We start from the raw sequence: 20,625 nt of genomic DNA on the forward strand, positions 1-20,625 counted from the left end.
AGACCTGTGTGACAACTTTGCCTACTTCTTCATTGACAACATTTCCAAGATTGAACTCTCCTTGGACATACAAAGCAGTCCTCACGACAGTAAAGCGTCCACTGAGTTAGATGTTGTCACTCCCAAGCACCCGCCTAACTTATGGAAATCCTTCAACCCCCTCTCGGAAACAGAGGTCATCAAATTAATCTCCAACACCAAACACTCAGCACACATCATGGATCCCTTACCGACCCAACTAGCAAAAAAACTTAAATTATGCCTAGCCCCGCACTGGACTAAGATTATAAACAGATCCTTGAGTACTGGAGTCATGCCTGACTGTCTCAAAATTGGCCAAGTCACTCCTCTACTGAAAAAACCTGGCTCGGACACAAACGAACTGAACAACTTCAGACCCGTCTTCAATCTCCATCTCCTTACAGAAATTATGGAAAAATGTGTTCTCCTCCAACTCGCTCAACACCTAGACAGCACCAACTTTCTCGATCCTCATCAATCGGGGTTTAGGAAAGGTTATAGTGCAGAGTCAGCGATCCTAAATGTAATAGACAACAATCACAAATCACTGGACAAAGGCCATTGCTGCCTACTAATACTCCTGGATCTATCGGCAGCCTTTGACACAGTTGACCACAAACTACTCATCAAAGCACTTCAAGAAAGAGTAGGAGCAGACGAGGTGACCCAACAGTGGTTCACCTCTTTCCTACAGAACCGCACACAGAGTGTAAAAATTAGGAACTTTTCCTCTGACCCACGCCCCGTGGGTAGGGGTGTCCCCCAAGGATCAGTACTCTCCCCTCAACTTTTTAACATCTATATGAAGCCTCTCATCTCCATACTGAAAAGAAAAACATTCCCTTCCACCTCTATGCTGACGATACACAAATCTATCTGGAAACCTCCTCCATCGAAGACATCTAAAGATCGAACAAAACTCTACGAGAAGTCGAACACTGGCTCTCTCGCAACCATTTAAAGCTAAATCAGGGCAAGACGGAAATCCTCCTCATCTCTAACAAAGAGGAGAACCCACAAATCACAAAATGGATAAAAGCCATTGAGGCTCTCAACCACAACCTCACCCTAGCTGAGTCGGCAAAATCGCTGGGAATTACTCTGAACCCCAAACTAGATATGAACAAACACATCAAAAACTCTGCAAAGAGCGCCTTCCTCAACCTTAAGCTACTCAAAAAAATAAAACCATTCATCCCTACGAGTGACCTCAAACAAGCTACACAATCTCTGGTACTGTCCAGACTGGACTACGGGATTGAAACCCTCACAGGAGCTGCAAAATCCCATCTTGCTCCACTCACCTCAACTCTGAACGCAGCAGCCAGAATGGTCACCGGAGTAAAGAAATATGATCACATCTCACCTGCACTAAGCGAGCTAAAATGGCATCCTGTTGAAATGCGGGCCAAGTTCAGAACCGCCTGCCTCACGCACAAAGTGTTGCACACAGGTAAACCCGCCTACTAGCTGCTAAACTTTAGAAGGCCGGTCAGTCAAGAACCCTAAGAAGCTCAAACACTATACTCCTTATCCCACCGAAATCTCGCAGACAAAAAACGGCATCATGATCCTTCGCAGGAAATGCGCCGAAAATATGGAACTCCCTTCCAGTCCATATCAGGACTAACCCCTCCTACTTAAAAGTCAAAATGCAGCTCAAGGACCTCCTCCTCACCCGATCTCGCCCAAACGGATAGCTACAAACCATAGAAGCACATGGTCACTCTGCCATCAATGAACTCTACCTCACCCCACCTCCTCACCGGTCAAACACCCCCAGGAGTCACTGGATCCTCAACGACCACTGAAGCGAGGCGTCATTTGTTCCTGGTATATTCTACTGTGACAACGGTCATATGCTCCCGGGACATTGTACTGAAATAACTTACCTCACGTGTAACATTTTGCACTCTACGTAGGTATCATGTGATGCTTCTTAGAACATTGTATTGACCAATTGGCTTAATGTATCCTATGAGTGATTCATGCTGTAAAATGCTCCTATACCTTCGGGTCTGGCTAGCGCTATATAAAACTCATAAATAATAAATAATAATAATAATAGTAAGAGCAAAGAGGGAGAGGGACTTGACTATACAGATACATTTCTGTATACAGACTAACTGCAACAAAGCATTGCCAACAGCAGTAGAGACATCAGTGAGTCCATGAGGAATCTTTAGTGATAGGTAGTACAAAGCTACAGATGAGTCCAACAAGGAGGCACATTGGCTACAAGACCAATACCATGCATTCGTTAGGTTGATGTATGCTCTTGTACAGAGTATGGCAACAATTTGCACTCCCTGTACCTCAATTGTACATTTTTTTTACTTTTATGATAACTATTCCCATAGGAAAAGTATGACTGAGAGCCATGATTTCTACTGTCCTTTATATTGCTATTATGTTTCTTTTTCCTTTCAATAACTGGTGTGGCCATGTGAATCTGTTGGTTCTCATGACACGCATGGGAAACCATGTTGATGTTGTGACTATCTAAGTGACGTAATGCACATCCTGAACACATGATGATATTTTTGATGGTGGTGTGATGCCACATCTCTCTGAAATTGTTTCATAAACTTATAAAAAGAAGAAACCCTAAAGGAGGGGCACGGCACTCAAATAATTATTCCTGTGAATGCACTCAATTCTATTTTGCTGTGCATCACACTCAAAATATTTTTCCTTTCATTCTGACAGATTTTGGAGCTTTCAAAACATTCTTTGGATTTGGACTATCTGTCGATGCAACATGTTGGAGCAGATGTTGCCAGAACAGAACTTTCCTCTTTCTTCAAGCTTTATGCTAAAGGGAATCGCCCTTAGAGACGTATACATTTTTCTCTACCATCGCCTTATAGGATAAATTCTGTTAGTTTAGAGAACCATCCTTTTTATGTATGGGTAACAGGATTTTGTAACTCTGTAATTGAATGTAGAACCATTCTTGTCCAAATGCTGGGTGCTTCAATTAAAGCTGTGACATTGTTAACAGAATTGCTAAGAGATTACTTTTTATAATGAATTGTGAATCTTTAATACAATGACTAACACACATTCATTTGCTTGAGACTCTTATTGTGTCCTATTTGTTGTTTCTTGAAACTGTCCAACTACTGAAAGATTTAATGTGGGTCTTTTTGGGAAGTTGTCAATTAAGGGTCCTCATTGAGTAGCTGACTGTTGTGTCAGGGAAACACTAGTTTTCACCCCTCCTACCGACGGAACAGGATCCATTATAGGACTATCACCTTGGGGTTAGATAGACCAAGAATACATAGAATAGAGATGAGAAGAGAGTTTATTCTAATCGTAGGAGGTCCCAGGGCAGGTATAATAGTGGTAGACTGAGAGTGCACGCTTCTGCACGCCAACACAATGGTCTCAGGCTGGCAGAGATTCTTGGCAATGTAGGGGCCTTTTTTTCCTGTAAGAGACACATCATTAAGAAAGAAAATAGTTAAAAGTGAAACTCAGTTTTTAAAAACTATTTTCAGTGACGTAATTGCCATTTCTGTTTTGATACAACTTTTTCAGAGAGTAATTTTTCCTTTTTTTCTGAAAAATGCTTATTAGTTGAGGCTGTGATTTTTTTAAATCAAATTGTACTTTTAGGTTTTCTAAAAGTAATGAACGTATACAGCATATTCAATATCACTTGTCCTTTGTTAGCCATGGCTTTAAACATTTTACACTTTTTTTTCTCTTTAAAAACGTTTTTGCTTTTTATCGAAGAAATAGTAAAACTGTTTTACAAAATTATTATAGTTAGCGATTCTGGTGTTCCTCAATTGGTTTGTAGAGATTGAACATGTGATTATTTACATTTGAAGAGCCATCTAAATATCCATTCTTATACAACTTGTAAGTCCCTCAAATCATTCAACATTGAAAGGAAAAGTATATAAATGTCTCTCTCTAAATAAAGTTAGTCCTTTTCATCAGACATTTGAAAGTTGCAATGTATTTCTGTTTCCTTTGTACAGATACAACACGTCAACATATTTTGGAATAATCTCTTGTTTATGCTAACCATTTCCACCATAGGGAGGACCTAAGTGGTGCAGGGACAGAATATCGAGTACAAAATATCGAGTTGCACAAATATCGAGTAATTTTTAATTTTGTTTTATTATTTTATAGTTTAATGTAGGTGTGTGTTGTGATTATTATAGTGTTAAAGTGTGTGTAGTCAATTAAAGTGTATTAGTTTTTTAATTAATAATATTGTTTTAATTCATTAATATTTTGTTAATTATGTAAATACATGTAATTAAAATGTTGACGTGTTTAGTTATTGATTTGGTGTTATAGGGTACCCAAAAAATTCCATACTGTTGCATTCACTGGAGTGGGAATAGTAATGTTTACCCCTCCACTGTTCAGCACTTTCCCTTCTGTTGCAGTCAATGGAGTTGTAATAGTCATTTTTACCCCTCCGCTATCCAACACTTTCCCTACTGTTGCACTCAATGGAGTTGGAATAGTAATTGTTACCCCTCCGTTATCCAACATCTATCTTACTGTTGCATTCAGTGGAGTGGGAATACTAATTTTTACCCATCCACTGTCCAACATTTTCCCTACTATTGCACTCTTTGGAGTGGGATTAGTAATTTATGCCCCTCTGGTATCCAACAATTTCTCTACTGTTGCTCTCACTGGAGTGGGAATAATAAATGTTACCTTTCCGCTATCCAACACTTTCCCTACTGTTGCAGTCACTGGAGTTAGAATAGTAATTTTTACCCATCCTCTACCCAGCACTTTCCTTACTGTTGCACTCACTGGAGTGGGAATAGTAATTTTTATCTCCCCGCTATCCAACACTTATCCTACTGTTGCACACTGCGGAGTGGGAATAGTCATTTTTACACCTACGCTATTCAACTTTTTCCCTATTGTTGCTCTTACTGGAGTTGGAATAGTACATTTTACCACTCCGTCATCCAACACTTTCCCTACAGTTGCACTTACTGGAGTGGGAATTTTCATTTTTACCCCTCCGCTATCCAACACTTTCCCTACTGTTGCACTGACTGGAGTTGGAATAGTAAATTTAATTATTTCGCTATCCAAGACTTTTCCTACTGTTTCACTGATTGTATTGGGCAATTTAGGTTTAAATATTTTTTCTTACTTTAATGTTTTAATTTATTCTAGAATATTTTTATATTTTAAATTATTAATATATATGTTTAATTTTTATATAATTTCAAAGCATTAAAATAAATTAAAGATACTATTGTATTAATAATTCTAAAGTAAATATTTACATAAATTATTATGCCTGTATGTGTATTTATTTTGAATTAAGTTATATGTCATATTTTGTAAAAATGTTAATTGCATTTAATTTATTTTGTTAAAATTAATATATTTAATATATATTATTCTATTTTATATATATATTTAAAGCGGTATTTTTTACATCAATATTTTTGATTCAATGTTTGTGTACTTACCTATGTAGGTATGGGAGTTGATATTTTTGTAGTATATATATATATTTTTTTGATATTTTGAACATCAATATTTCTTGCATCGCTATTCTATCAGTGAACCGACCTAAGTACAAACCTGGATAAGTGTTTGGACTTCATGTACCATGATCAGATTTGTTATTAAGATCTATTATCTTAAACATATTTTACAATATCTCTAACAGCCAAATAAAGCCAAGTTTGAGGTGCACTGTCCTTATCTAATGGGGAAGGTTTGTCACCTAATAGATACATTAACAAATGACATAGGGGCACATATTTAATATTTATCAATTCATATATGTTCTGGATGTCTCATTCATTCATTTTTAAAATCTTACGTCTACCTCTTAAGATACAGATTATCATTAGGATGGCGGGCGGACTTTGCCCGCCAGCCATTCTCACGGTACTTGGGACCGCCTGCCATAAGGGCCGTGGTCCCGTGGGGGGTATTAGGATGCGCCCACCACAGTGGCGGGCGCATCCTGCATTTTTAACATTGTGGTGGGCATTGTGCATTTGCATATACAAAGAGGCATGCACCCCCCACCTCACCTTTACTTCGGGGGCCCGCAGGAGTGAAGACCGCCTGCCTTACAAGGCATCTGTTGCAGCCCATCCAAATATAGCTGGTGGTGTCTGATAGACACCGCCACCATATTAAACCTTTTCCACCCCGGTCGCAAGGTGACTGGGGACGGAAAAGCGGTGGACGATCTTTCCGCCAGCCACGGCCCCCCCGCCATGGTAATATGGCAGGGGGGAAATGGGTGGTGGGCGGACCAGGATGTCAGGCGGATCGCCATCGCCCGCATGGCGGTGGCGATCCGCCCGACATCCTAATGGGCCCCTAGGTCTTGTACTCCTCAATTCTCTTTGGTCATGCCTTTACCAATTAAAAACTTTTGTGACTTTTCCCCAGTAGCCTTTTTCTCCTGTATAGCAGTTATTAGGCAGTTATATGAATTACTGGCAGCTCTAGTTAAACAATATGTTGTTATGATTATAAGGAATATTTGACTTATGCTCATTCTGAGCTTGATAAAGCATGATCCCTCTTGAAGTGGCTTATTATTCCAAAAATACCAGAATCTCTGATTCTAGAGCTTTGAATGCGCGTTACCAGCCGCCCCTGATTCTCTGGTAGTTAGGCTTGACAGGCGATGTAGGAGCACTGAGGTTACGTGCCGCAGACCCTATGTGGAGGCTGAAGGTAATTTTTTTCCTTTGCCGCATATCTATGCGAGTGCGCAGCGCGGGCAGTGAGGACTCTGTAGATTAGAACAGAATACGTAGGGGACTGTTGGGTTCGACAGTGGTATGGCCCCGACAGTTTTCTTTTTTTAAGGATTGCTGTTAGGGTGAAAATCAGGCCGATATGTAGATCTGAGAGAGACACCCATTGGGTGTGGAGGGCATGTGAATTATATGTATTTTGAGCTGCCTGGGTCTCTCGAATTTTAATCTGCATTTATTCTGCGCTTGATCGGCTTTTTGCCGTTAGTGGTGTAGTTAATGTCTTAGAGAGTTAGTACTTGCGGGTGTACGCAGGTAATTTAGATAATAGATCCTTGTTATCCAGCAGGTATGGACCTTTAGTTAGCGTGGTTTTACACTGGTGGAAGGAAATTAGGAGAGAGGTTGGAGTGACTGATGGTTTGTTGTTCCTCCCCTTTTCCTTTCTCCTGTGGGCCGGCATGATTGTAGGAAGACTGCGAGACTTGAGCCACTTCAGATAATTTTCCCTATCTGGGCGGACACTGTGAAGTTATAAAGGTATGTACGCCTGGATTTGTGTTAAACGTTCGGTGGTCAGTGTTGGCTTCCGCCCCTCTGTAAGAGTTTCCCCTTTGAGTGATTGGCCTCTTCATATATTTTTACTCCGTGCAGAGTCCACGGGAAGAGAACAGAGACGGTGGTTCCTACCCCACCCTCTGGGTGGTTGTGGGGGAGCCGTCGATAACAGCCCGAGATTTAATCAGGGCCCTGAAGAATAGGTATTGATATTGGATACGCGATGGGTCTCGCAGTACTTGGCATGTAGATGTATTAATACACTCTGGGGTATAAGGTGATTTGATTGATTACCTTTAGTTTTTAGATTTTGTCACATGGTTGTGTTGTTCACCTTTGGAGGTGTGGTTGAGGTCTCTTTTATTACTAATATGAATAATTTTCCTTTTTTAATTTGTCCTTTGATTTCTCATTGTTGGGGTCTCAACTTTCGGTCATCCTCTCTGTTTTGCTCTCCACGATAGAATCTCTCATTGACACTGCATTTCCACATGTGGGGGAGAGTTTTCAATTTTAGCAGCTGTAATGTTTTTTCCTGTTTAGTGAGAAAGAGGATAATAAATATATTTGTTGTTATTATAGTACCCATGTTCTGATGAAGCCTAAATCATCTGGCTGAAACGCGACCGCGACTGCGTCGACACCTTATGCTTGGAACGGAGTCCCCTGTAAAAATCTAAGGAAGATTTGATTTTTCCCTAGGTGCACCAACACAAATGTAGGCTAGGTTGATAAGTCAACCCCCTGGTGCGTTGTTCTTGGGACTACCATTGTGTTTTGTACTCCACCCCAAATTAAGAGGAGGTACATATGTAAATTGGTGTGTATGTATATTTTTTCTCAAGGGTACTGAGAAGTGTTTTTGGCATTGTAAGTGTTTTGTGTATTTGTATATAGTGTACATGTGATGTGTTGTATATAGACTGTGTTAGTAGTTTACTTTGTGCCTCTCTGGCTGTTCGCTCATATATGTGTATATGAATTAATATATAGTTTTGCTGCGTATAATTCGCAAATCACAAGACAATTAATTGTATCTTGTTTGATAATTAAAAGTGGATTGATCCCTTCAGTACCATTTGTTTTCTACTTTTTCATCTTTGGATGTCTCCTGCCTAGGTACGGGAGGGTGAGGTGGGCAGAACCCCTAACCATTTTTTCTAGTCTGTGCTGCGGATGAAGCATTATATAATCAAGCTGCTATTAATGCTCACTTTCGTAAATATTACACTTATCTATATGCTCCAGAGCCTAAAGTACCACCTTGGGATATTGAGGATTTTTTATAAATAAGCCAACTGCTGGTCCTCTCGAGTGGGGAAGCAGATGATCTGGGGTGTTGGGGCGGGAGGATATAAGTACACAAGAAATTAGAACTGCCATAAAAATGGTGGTGGGTGTTAAGGTTTGTGGAGCAGATGGCTTACCTGTAGAGCATGCAATAATTAATTGGGTCCTAGATTGATGGAAATTGATTATATATCTTGGAAAACAGAGCACCTGCCGGTATTTACGTGTGAGGCGCTGGTCATTCCTCTTTTTTCACCTGGTTGCACTTCGATGGATGTTAGATCCTATAGGCCATTGTCTATGCTCAATGTAGATTATTAAATTGTTGAAAGCTCAATTAAAAAAATGTGGTTGTCTTATTTGAGAACAACCCAACTGTGCGACTCATTTTATTGACCTCAAGAGATTGGCACCATTCACACTCTAGTCTAAAAGGTCAAAATCTAGACATAATCTTGGATTGTAAACTCACCCTCGGGCCCAGATCAAGGCAGTTGCGTCTTCTGCCTTTTATATCATGTGCACGGTCAAAAAGATATTCCGGTTCATTATGGGCGATGCCCGGGAAAAAGTTGTCTCTGCTCTGGTTCTGACCAAAATAGATTATTGTAAAGTCTCATATCTCAATATTTAACATATGAATAAACTCCAGGTACTTCAAAATACAGAAGCTAGATCCATGACTAATATATCTATACAAAAATCTGACACCCCGCCATCAAACAGCTTCATTTGCTCCCCATTAGGCAAAAGACAAAGTTCACTCTCTTTGCCTGGTCCACATGGCCTTTCATGGGGCTGGCCCAGAGTTTTTGTAAGAATGCTTCAAGTAGGACTTACCTGGTAGAAACCTTAGGTTGAGCAGCTCTAGTCAATTGGTGGTCCAGAGGTTTAAACTCACCAAATGGGGCAGCAGAAGCTTCGTCAACACCACAGCCAAAGAATAGAATGACCTACCACCCCTTATCAGATACATTCATAATCTGCTTAGTTTCTAAAAGACCATAAATACCTGGCTCTTCCGTCAGTAAGAACCAGCTGGATTTTTTATCACTCTCAAAGTGCTAGTGCCGGGTAATTGTTTTTACTTTATAACTACTTATAACATATAACATTATAAAATTCTAAGTCGTGTTCTGGTGAGCAGACACTTATCACATATGCGCTTTTTAATTCATACTGATCAAGTGGGCTTTATTCAAGGGTGTAATATGATGTATAATATTCTGAGGCTCATCTCTCTCTTAAATTATGATTTTGTGGAAAAGGAGAGGGCAGCTCTCATGGTAATAGACATTGAGAAGGCCTTTGACAGTTTAAGCTGGGAGTTCTTAAATTCTGTAATGGCTCAGTTGGGTTTAGGTACAAGATTTACCTTCTGGGTCAAACTTCTCTATACAGGTCCTAAGGCTTACTGGCAGAGTGGTTTCTGAACCGTATGATGTGAGACGCTGGACTAGACAGGGGTATCCAATGTCCCCCTTATTTTTTGTTATTGCAGTGGAGCCTCAGGCCAGTTGTGCCTGTACCGGGAATTTTTATCAATGGGAACGGAGGTCAGTGGGCAAACCCATTTTGCAGCCTTATATGCAGATGATATGCTGCTCTTTCTCCGAGATGTTGGGATGGATTTACCTGGTTGTATAGACTTATTAAACCACTTTGGTATAGGATCTGGTCTGCATATTAATTGGTAAAAATCTTACTTGTTTCCACTCTGCCGAGATGTAACACAGCCAGTGAATTTGCATGGGCTCAATTGGAGCCCTACCTGTATTAAACATTTAGGTGATAAACTATATCATAGCCAGCAATATTTATTAATTGGGAATATTGGAGCAGCTATTTGGACACTTAGAACTAGTACAAACTTTGGGACAAGCTTACCATTATTTGTGGCTGGCATAATAGCAGTAGCTAAGATGGTGGCACTACCAAAATTGGTCTATTTCTTCAACATGTTGCCATTGGTGGTGTCTCGCCAATTATTTAGGAAATTGGAATCGCTACTTCTGGATTTGTTCTTGGGAAGAGGTAGGCATAGAGTAGCACTAACACAACTACAGTACTCTGTAATGGTGGGAGGGTTGGCTGCTCCTGCATCTTATTATATGGCGCTTCAAGTGGAGAGGTTAAATAAGTGGGTTTACAGTCAAATGAACCTGGGTGGAGGATGTTATTGGCTCACTGCCTGATTTGCCGGACTTATTGAAAATCTTTTTGCAAACACTGCCAGCAATTTCCTAAGAGCTTCTAAAGATACTGCAGTGCTGGCGATGTTACCTGCATGCAAACTCAGGTCCAGGTACCCTATTCACTTGATATGCCATTAAAATGGATGAAAAGAGTGGCCCAAGTAGGAGCGTTAGCAAGGATTGAAAGATGATACCTTTGGGGTTAACTGTGTTGGGGACCTGTGTCGAGATGGAGTATTGCTTATGTTTTAAGACTTGTCTGAATAATTTATTATTCCAAGAGGACAATGTTTAGTGCACAGGGCATTAGTTGCAACAATAAAGAATTATTGGAGACATGCTTAACCTGCCACACAGCAGGTGCGTCAACAGATCTGTGCAACAACAGAGTAGAAAATAAAATGGGAGAGAGACTTAGAGCTCCAAATTAATAATTTGGACTGGGATAGCATTGCAGCACATATGCCAGCTGTTTCTAGAAATGCTACGTTCAAATTAATACATTTCTGTATCCTGCATGGAACCAATCTTACACCTGGCAACATTAACAGGTTCTATGTGGCTGCTTCTGCAAAATGCACTAGATGTGGGGAGTTGAGGGCAGAAATGTTTCTAATGGTATGGACCTGCCCTACATTAGTGGTGTTCTAGAAGGAAGTAATACAATATATTAATGGAATAACATTGTGAGATATCTCTTGAACACCCTTGGTGTGCCTCCTAGGGGATACCCTCACTCGGAAAATAAGAAAACTACTAATAGATTTACTGACTTAAGTTTGATATTGGCAAAAGAAGAATTGACTATGCACTGGAAATCAGCCCATAGTTCTCAGATTACTAGCTGGCATAAGGACAGTTAAATGGACAAGTTTGAGGAGTGCTGTGTTGTTTCAAGAGATAAAAAGGATGAGCGAAAATTGAAAGGGTAAAAGCATGGAATTGCCTGATGAATAGCTTGTTTCCCTGGAAGTAGACACCGATTTGTCAAATAGCAACCTCAACCCTTGGTGGTGAAAGACAGGAAATCTAGTTTAATATTGATCTATTGGGTGATAATAGGTACTAATGTTATATGCTTGTCCAGTTGGAATATTTTGGCAGTTTATTTATGGTTTTTTTACTTGATTCGGTGTAACAGTGGGTGGGGGAGATTGATGGTATAGTTTTATTGCACTAATTTTAGTAGACCTAAGATATGTATGAAATCAACTGTAGTTGAAATATGATTGAATGCTTAAGATGCATGTCATATGAGATATATTGATTATCCCTTTTAATCTATTAATTATAGTTATCTGGGTACTTCTCCTTTTTAATCTATATTTTAGTCTATTTATTATAATTATCTGTGTACCTTTTAAAAGTAAATTACTATATATGTAGTGCACATCATTGATGATCTGTATTATATGTCTGTTACTATTGAACTAAGGCCGAGATAATGAAAGTTTGCTTGTTTGTAGATTTAAATAGCGCAGCTTTTTACCCGTGAGGGTTTCCAGGCACTGTCCATGGGCAAGGGAGGTTAATTGTTTTGCTCAGAATCACAGGATGCTGCAACAATGCCGAGACTCAAACACGAATCTCCAGCTCCTGAGTGAGCAACTCTGGCCACTGTGCCACATCCTGTCCCTGGAAAACTAATAAAAATATTTAAACTCAATTGTTGTATCCTGTGAAACCTGATTTTAGGAATAAATATTATGTGATCAATGTTTCTACAAAGATAATCTATCTTTAGTTATTTTTGTGACTGTACACCTGCTTGTTAAATAATAATGTTTGTAGAGCAAATTAAAGCTCTATGAATTGACTCTTGCTAGCCAAAGTATCATGTGACTCAATAGGACACACCTAACATGGGAGATGTTTCGAAAACATAATTTATATGATAAGGTAATAAAGTCTCATGCATTAAGGAAAGTTCCTTCTCATTCTACAACTTCTTTGAGCTTTCATCCTACCAATAACATCTGGCACCCCAGCACTATGCATTAAAGCTGCTTAGAGTGAAGAGAAAGAACTTGTTATTTTAACTAAGTCCTGCATATCTAACAATGACCAACACTAAGCATTACAAAATACGACATTGCTTGATGATGTCTGCTTTTGTTTTGAGACATATCCTGACATAATTCACCTGATGGAGTCTTTAATAGCCACACTTTTTAGTCAGTCAACACAGTCTCGGAATTGTGATATTGAAGCCCTTGTTTCTATATATTTGATGAATGAAGGAGGTAAATGTATATTTGTGCTACAATTAATAATACAATTGTCTATTATAGCTCTTCCATTGGTTAGGCAATTGCTTAACGCTTTCAGCGCATTTTCAATAAAAGAAATAATAATGCTTGATTCAAATGTGTTTTAGTTACCACAGTCGGGACTCAGTTCACATGAACAGACTAAAGTCAACCTGCATTGATATTCATTTTGCAGTAAGAGAAAGAAAATGTGCTGTTTAAATTACAGCGTATCAAGAGAGAGAGAGAGGACCAGATAGCTAGTCCGAATCCCCACGGATATTTATATGTATCAAAAAGAACTCTGTAATTTTTAACAAATTTTTAACTTGCACCATCACATATAATCGGTCCTGACGAAAGCCAGAATTAAAAGAAGGCACTGACTGAAACATGTTGACCAACACCGGATGTAGGAGGTCGTAATCCGCCACCATCACATCCACCCTGCCTTGTTTTTAACCGCTGACAGGAGCCCACTTATTAAAATTTAATTTAGCCCTCGGGGACTGGGACTCCTGCCAAGCCGTTTTAATCTCACTTCACCATTCTCACCACACTGCACTCTCAGTAAGATACCTGCTCCGCTGTAATCAGGCGTCGAAGCACACCCGGGAAACATTAGGTGTCACTGGGTGGGCCCGTTGATGAAGTATGCCCCAACTAGGTTGGTGGGTGAGGGCTTCATGAAGACACCCAATCGGTGCCACTGAACATGACTCCTCAGAGTTCCATAAGTCAAACGTAGCTAGTTCTTTATGATACATATAACTGTTTAAATTACATACATGAGTTTCCTACCTTAATGGTCCTCTTCTTTGCCTCTCAGAAAATAAGTGAAATTGAATTCATTTCATGATGTTGTTTAATTGACAAGCTGAAATGAATTCATTTGTGTTCCTCAAGAATGGAATCTATATGCAGAATATTCCGGCATTTGTAAGATATGAAATGCTCTTTGCCCAGGTCTGCTCAGAGCAGTAGTACTATCTATTGTTTCATTTGTTGTAAAAATGTTATGTTGTTTCCTTAATTTCCTATGTATACCTTATTATAATAATGCATGAAAATAAGTGTCCCTTAACTTTTGTTATTTGTTCCGTTATATTTGCTTCTATTACTATTGGTGTGTGTGAAAGTTACTTTATTCTTACAGCTTATGACTTAAGATCTCACCTTGGCGAGAGTGGGCCTTTCACTCTCTGCAACCTAAACAAAAATGTACCCTTTTAAGGGGATGTGCCAGACGGTTTGCTTACTTTTACAAAGTTAGGCTCCAAATCACTCTGTCTATAATTAGACTTTTCTCACTTTTCGAACTGTGCAGACTCCTCGCTTGTCTGTCTTAATTTATATTTTGACTTCCCTTGAGTTTTGAATTAAGCAGATTTATGCTAGTCCCCTTGCTGAACTATACTTTGGTTTTAGCTATGTACTTGCTTTATATGATACCTCTCAGACATGGCAATATTTGCTGCATTATTGGTGCTGAATTATATTTGACTAATTGACAAAGTTTTGCCTTTTGTAATTATTATTTACATTTGAATAAACCCTTATTGTTTTTTACTTTAAATTTTGTCTTGTGATGGTTTTCTTCAATCGAACCAAGATGCCACCTACCGAGGCCCATGTGGCCCAATCCTGCATTTCAACCCTTTTAATTTATTAATTAAAAGAGCTGACAGTGTCAACTAAAGATTTCTAGGAAAAGGTCTTTCTTTAGGTCTCACCCACCAGACAACACAAACCATCTGGTTGCAATAGAACATTTGTGGGCTTACGTGAAAAGTAGATTGGGCTTACAGCTCACAAACTGCTGACCATTGGTGGTTTACTTTCTTGTCTCTTTCATTTGCTTGCTTCTTATTCAAAGATTTTCCTTCCAATTCGTTTTGTGTCCCTGCTTTGAAGCATAGCATCTCTATCATTCATGTGATGTGCTAACTTGTTTTCTTCCACTCCTCACTTTTTCACAACTATTTTATTCATTCAGATTAATTAATCCATGAAAGTTACAGTGTTTTTCATCTCTATCCCTCATGCAATTATCCCACTAGGCACACTATGAGAATTCATGTGTAACTCCCTCCCTCTTGTGTTTCTGCTCTTCACTCCTTCTAGCTCTCCGTTGTGTGCTGTTTTCTCTCTTGTGTGCTTCTCTCACTGAAATCCCCCATTCTCTGTGCCACAAGTTGTTTTCCTCATTGAGTATTTGCTTTTCTCCTCCACCCTTAACCCAACTTTCTTTCTATTTGATCCCCACAACCTGTCCCACCCACTTCTGAAATTAAGTTTTTTTAATGCAGCTGCTATTTGCTGCTGAGTGCTCTGCTACACAAAAGTGTTTTTGCCCAATCACAGTTTATTTTTTTAATTTACTGATGTAAATGGCATCCACCATTTGAGATCAGCCAATATAAAACGAAATGGTGCCAGCACTATTTTGTAGGTGCTGCCATGTATGTTGATACATGCACACGCCTACCGAGTGACATGGTCAGCAACAGCAGAGGTGTCATTGTCACTCTGTATTTGTTTCTTGCTTGTGTGTACAGTATCAGTAAAAACATTTGTTGTTTTTTTTATGCCGCACAGCTTCAGCAAAAAGACTTAGCACAGTTAAAAGGTCTGCAAGGGAAGACATATTGGGTTCGCCAATTGTTCTTTTCCATTTGCTAAATAGCTTTTATTTGCTAAATGCCTATATCTTTTTTCTCAAATACTTTGGTTTCCAAGCACATACATTGCAGCTGTCCTGATAACTTTGAGTTGAGACGTAACTGTACCAGAAGGGAGGATTACTTCAAAGAAGCAAAAATCTTGCAAACTAAACTTTCACTGAGGAATTACCCGTACCGTTTGGTTAAACGCTCTATGAAACGTGCCTGGTATTATGACAGGCAAGCCCTACTAGAACCAAAAAAGACAACTTGTGAGACTGATAATGTGATTACATGTGTTACCACATTTGGGACTGAATCAACCTAATCAAGAAAATAGTGACAAAAAACTGGCACTTGATACATAAAATTGAACCACAACTCCAAATCCCTCGGTTTGCTTTTAAAAGAGCACGCAACTTGAGGGACTATTTGGTAAAGGCTTATAAATAACCTGTTCCCAATTCAATCCAGAGTATGTGGGGAAGGCCACCAGTGGTGGGCCATTACCCTTGTGGTTCATGTGGTGCTTGCGCGACTACCCTTACCATCAAAAATTGTTGTATTAATGGGAAGAATTGGACATTAAAACATCATACTAACTGTCTGACTAGAAATGTAATTTACTGTATTGAATGTCCGTGCTCGCTTTGTTATATAGGCAAAACTACCAAGAAATCAAAAAGCGTATCATGCAACACCAGTCTAGGATACGTTGTAAGGTTGAAACAGCACCACTAGTCGAGCACTACCTAGAAAAACAACACTCTCCTCATGATATGAAGTGGTTTGTCCTGGAAGTGGTTAGAAATACAAAAAGAAGATGTGATGTGGATCGTCTACTTACCCAAAAAGAGAACAGATGGATATGGTCAGCTAATTGTTTTGTGGAATGGCAGGCATTAGCGACCTTGAGGTAGATTCTGACCAACACCTTGTTTGTGTTATTGAGTTTCTGCTGTGATTGACTAAGTTCTAGATACAGTTTGGTATGACTACTCCGACCAATAACATCTAATTGCAATTGTAAATATATAGTGGTTTTTATTTGTTTTGTTGATTTATGTTGAAGGTAGTAGATGAGTAGCCCGGGTTTCGATGTTAAACTAATCAGGAGTGACCTCTCCCGGGTATGCCTGACCCACACTATGCTTTCAGTAGCGAGTCAGGCAATTGCTTGTAAGACATTTAAAATGGCCGCCACGCTTCACGCAATACCACGTGATCGCGATGGGAATAGCCATAGAGTTTCAGGAAGACGCCATTCGGCACTCGTCTTTTACAGCGAGCGGTGATGTTGTAAGGTGTTTCACTCCCTAACAAGTAAGTGTTGCTGGCTGTGCGAGAGACGAACAGGGGCCATTTGAGTTCAGACCTGTGTGTGTTAGTTTTAAAGTATGTTTGTAAATAGTTATTAAGGGATACTTGTTATTTCTTTGATGATACCGGTTGGGCATTAATATGCCAGAAGATTACAATTAACAGTGAGGATCTGCCTCTCCCTATATACAAGAGCTAGGAGGTAAGCAGAAGGGTCTGTTTGAGCATGGGTGCTCTATTTTTTGTCCAGTAGGATACAAGTGACTGGCCCTAACGTAACAGGCATTTCGGTTTATTTCTGTGTAGGACAGGACTACTGTGAATCATCCATTGTGAGTATGTTTGAAGAATGAGGAATTGTATATTCCTTTAGATGTGTTCACTGGGTAAAGATAGTAGCTAATTGCACGGATCCCGACTTTTTGGATAAGAGCATGAGTGATTGTAATTTAGTTGTAGATATGTAAATATGTTTATAGACACTGTAGATAGTCCCTTTCCACTTTTTTAGCACCATACCGGGTGTGGGTAGATGGTACCGAACACACAATAAGGAGATTACTGATTATTCAATATATTATTTTTCTGTAGTTTCATGGTGCAACTGTTGTCCTGAGGATGGTCTCGTTTAAATTGTGAGACGTGAGACCGAAACGTCGACGAATTGACACTATTTGCAAATATCATCAGACTATGTATTGTATAAATGTATATAGTTGGTAAATTATGTATATATGGTTGATATTGTATATACTGTCCTTATAACGTGCAATAGTGTCTATCATCACTGCTTATACGAAGAACTTAAAGGAGCAGTCTTATTATTTATGTTGCCAATCATGAACTGTCATAGGGACTTTGACCTATGCTGATCAATAGGATATATGACTGTGTATATCTTATGTAATGATAAAAAATTCATTGTTCATTTGAATACAATCTCCGGTGATTTATTGAATTACGTCCATTTCAGGACTTCCTTATCAGTTGATAAATAATTTGAAATAATTCCTTCTGGAACCTCTTTGTATGTTATTTAACTTTGAGTTGGAGCTACGGATGTGTTGTGGCTTCTACATCAGAGCTCTGTGTCCTGGAATAGTTTATATGTCCACCAAATATATCTTGCTTGTGTGTGCTTTAAGTTGAGGGCAGGGCATCTTAAATAAGGTTAGTTTACAGGCATCATGCCTATACCTTTGAGGACACTGAGAGATATGGGCTACGAGGTAAGAAGGACTTTCCACATGTGTCTTATTGATATCACTTGTTGGAAGTTAACATGCACATGGAACTTGCTCAGATTATTTCACTGTCTGTTCAGCCTACACATACACATATTTTGTGCCAATATGTCCTTCTTTTACACCGTAATGCTGTAGTATTAACTTTGCTTACTGCTTCCCAGCTCAATAGGTTTTGAGAAATGTGTAAAGTTACAGACTGGCTCAGCTCATGCACACTTTGGAGTGAACATTTCTGAAACTGGCTTTTTGTGTTTTGGGCCACAGAAATAAAATACTTGTGCCCACCCCCATATTACAGGTATGCATTTCACATGCCCCACCCACAATATACAGGTGTGCATTTCACATGCTGTGGCTTTTTTCCCAATGGGCAAAGGCATTTAGTGCTATAAAATAGGCTGACATAACATGCCTGCATGTGTGTCCAATTTAAAAATGTTCAACAATGTGACATCAGCAAACGTCTACTGACAATCTCTCAGTTTTATTATTAATATCTCTCTCTTCAAGACCAAGCCATCTGATGTGCTAATCTAGATTTAAAAATATTCACTTATAAGATCACACATTAATTATGTGTGGTTTGTTTACAGAATTTGACAATTATTTTGGCTAGTATCCATTTAAAGGGGGGCCAGATGCTGAAGATTGATGCAGATCCTTAACAGTTTCTACTTTCTCTTAATAAACAACTCATTATTTGCAGCTGCCAACTAATGAAAGTCACAATGCTTATAACAGCTTTTGTATAGCACCAAGAAACCCCATTCCATATTATCATCCATTACCTCAATTTACTAACATCTTTATCCTATTGACAGTCATTCCTCCCATTAATTCCCAGTGAAAACGTAGACAATTACTAGTTGGAATGGAGGAATATCCAATACAAGAAATAAGTCTACAAACATCTTTAAGTAAAACACAATTCTAATAAGTTAAACCTTGCCTCACAACTCTGGTAGCTATGGCACAGAGCAGACAGGGCATATAACAGGAAAAGTTATTTAGTATTTAGCAATAACAAAACAGTTTAAAAGTGAAAACACAATAAAAATCAAACAACCACTGTAGCAAAATAGAGACATATGTAATGAGCAAAATGAAACAAAGATGAGAAAAATCCAATAAAGAAAAATGGAGTTATTAATTTTGAAAGATAAAGCACAGTGCCAATCAGTAGTAACTGTTCAAGGTTGACTGGGATCTAGGGGTGATTTCAGGTCACAATCGAGTGAGGGTTGGACACACTAAGCAAGTTTGTCCCAGTCAAATATTATACTTTCTAACTTAGGGGCCCATTAGGATGGCGGACGGATCACCCCCGCCGGGCCGGCAGTAGTCACCGCCAGCCCGGCAGGGCCGATCCGCCCGCCATCCACACAGCAAAGAACCCCCACCATATTATGATGGCTGGGAGGTCCGCGGTGGACAGAAAAACCATCCGCTGCTTGTCCGCCGGTCGACTCGTCGACCGGCGGTAAACAAGGTTAATATGGTGGCGGTGTCTGCAAGACACTGCCGTCCATATTACAATGCCCGCGGAGATGTGCATTTCCATGGCAGCATTGCCACCATGGAAAGGCATGTGGTCTTTGCCTGTGGTGGCCCGTAGCAGCCCCCAAGATGTTGGGGGGTAGGTGTGCACATGGGGGGTACCCATTTGCATGCACAAGGTGGCAAGCACCGCGCGGTGCCTGTCACGTTGTGCATACAAATGCATGTCGTGCATTCCCAGCATTGTTGCGGGCAATGCTGTGAGCACCACCCGCCACAATGCTGGGAATAGGGTTTGCCACCGACACAGTGGCAATGGCATCCTAATGTCAGGTGCGGGACTGCCGCACCCCTTGTGGACGGTCCCGCATGCCATTACGGTGGCGGGTGGACTTTGTCCGCCCGCCATCGTAATAGGCCCCTTAGTCTCTGAAATGGAAGTTAGAATTCTCAAGCAGGGCAAAAGTGCAGGCTGTATCTGCTGAAGTCCTCTCAAAGCAGGCTAGGGCGAGGTGCCCCTGAAGCCATTTGTTTTTACGGGAAAACTTAAGAATGGAAGAAATTTTAATCTCACTGCTGTAGAGGTCCTCACGTGAGGTACACATATTTTGAACCTTTGGCCAGTCAATATAACCTTCATATGTATTTTTTTCATGCAGTTTAAAATGCTTCTGCATGCAAGTCTGAAGCTGTATTTGATTAAGTTCCTTTAAAATTGAACACCTTTGCTTCAAGTTCCTGCTGATAATCTGGAAGCCTTAGAAGTCCAAAAAGTTTCTCAGTTCCATCTTTTCAGAGCTTCTGGAGAAATGCTTCTTTGTCACTTCTAAGGCTCCCAGGACCTCAGGGATAGC

The sequence above is a fragment of the Lissotriton helveticus genome, chromosome 1_1, assembly GCF_964261635.1.
Source record: "Lissotriton helveticus chromosome 1_1, aLisHel1.1, whole genome shotgun sequence".
Lineage (NCBI taxonomy): Eukaryota > Metazoa > Chordata > Amphibia > Caudata > Salamandridae > Lissotriton > Lissotriton helveticus.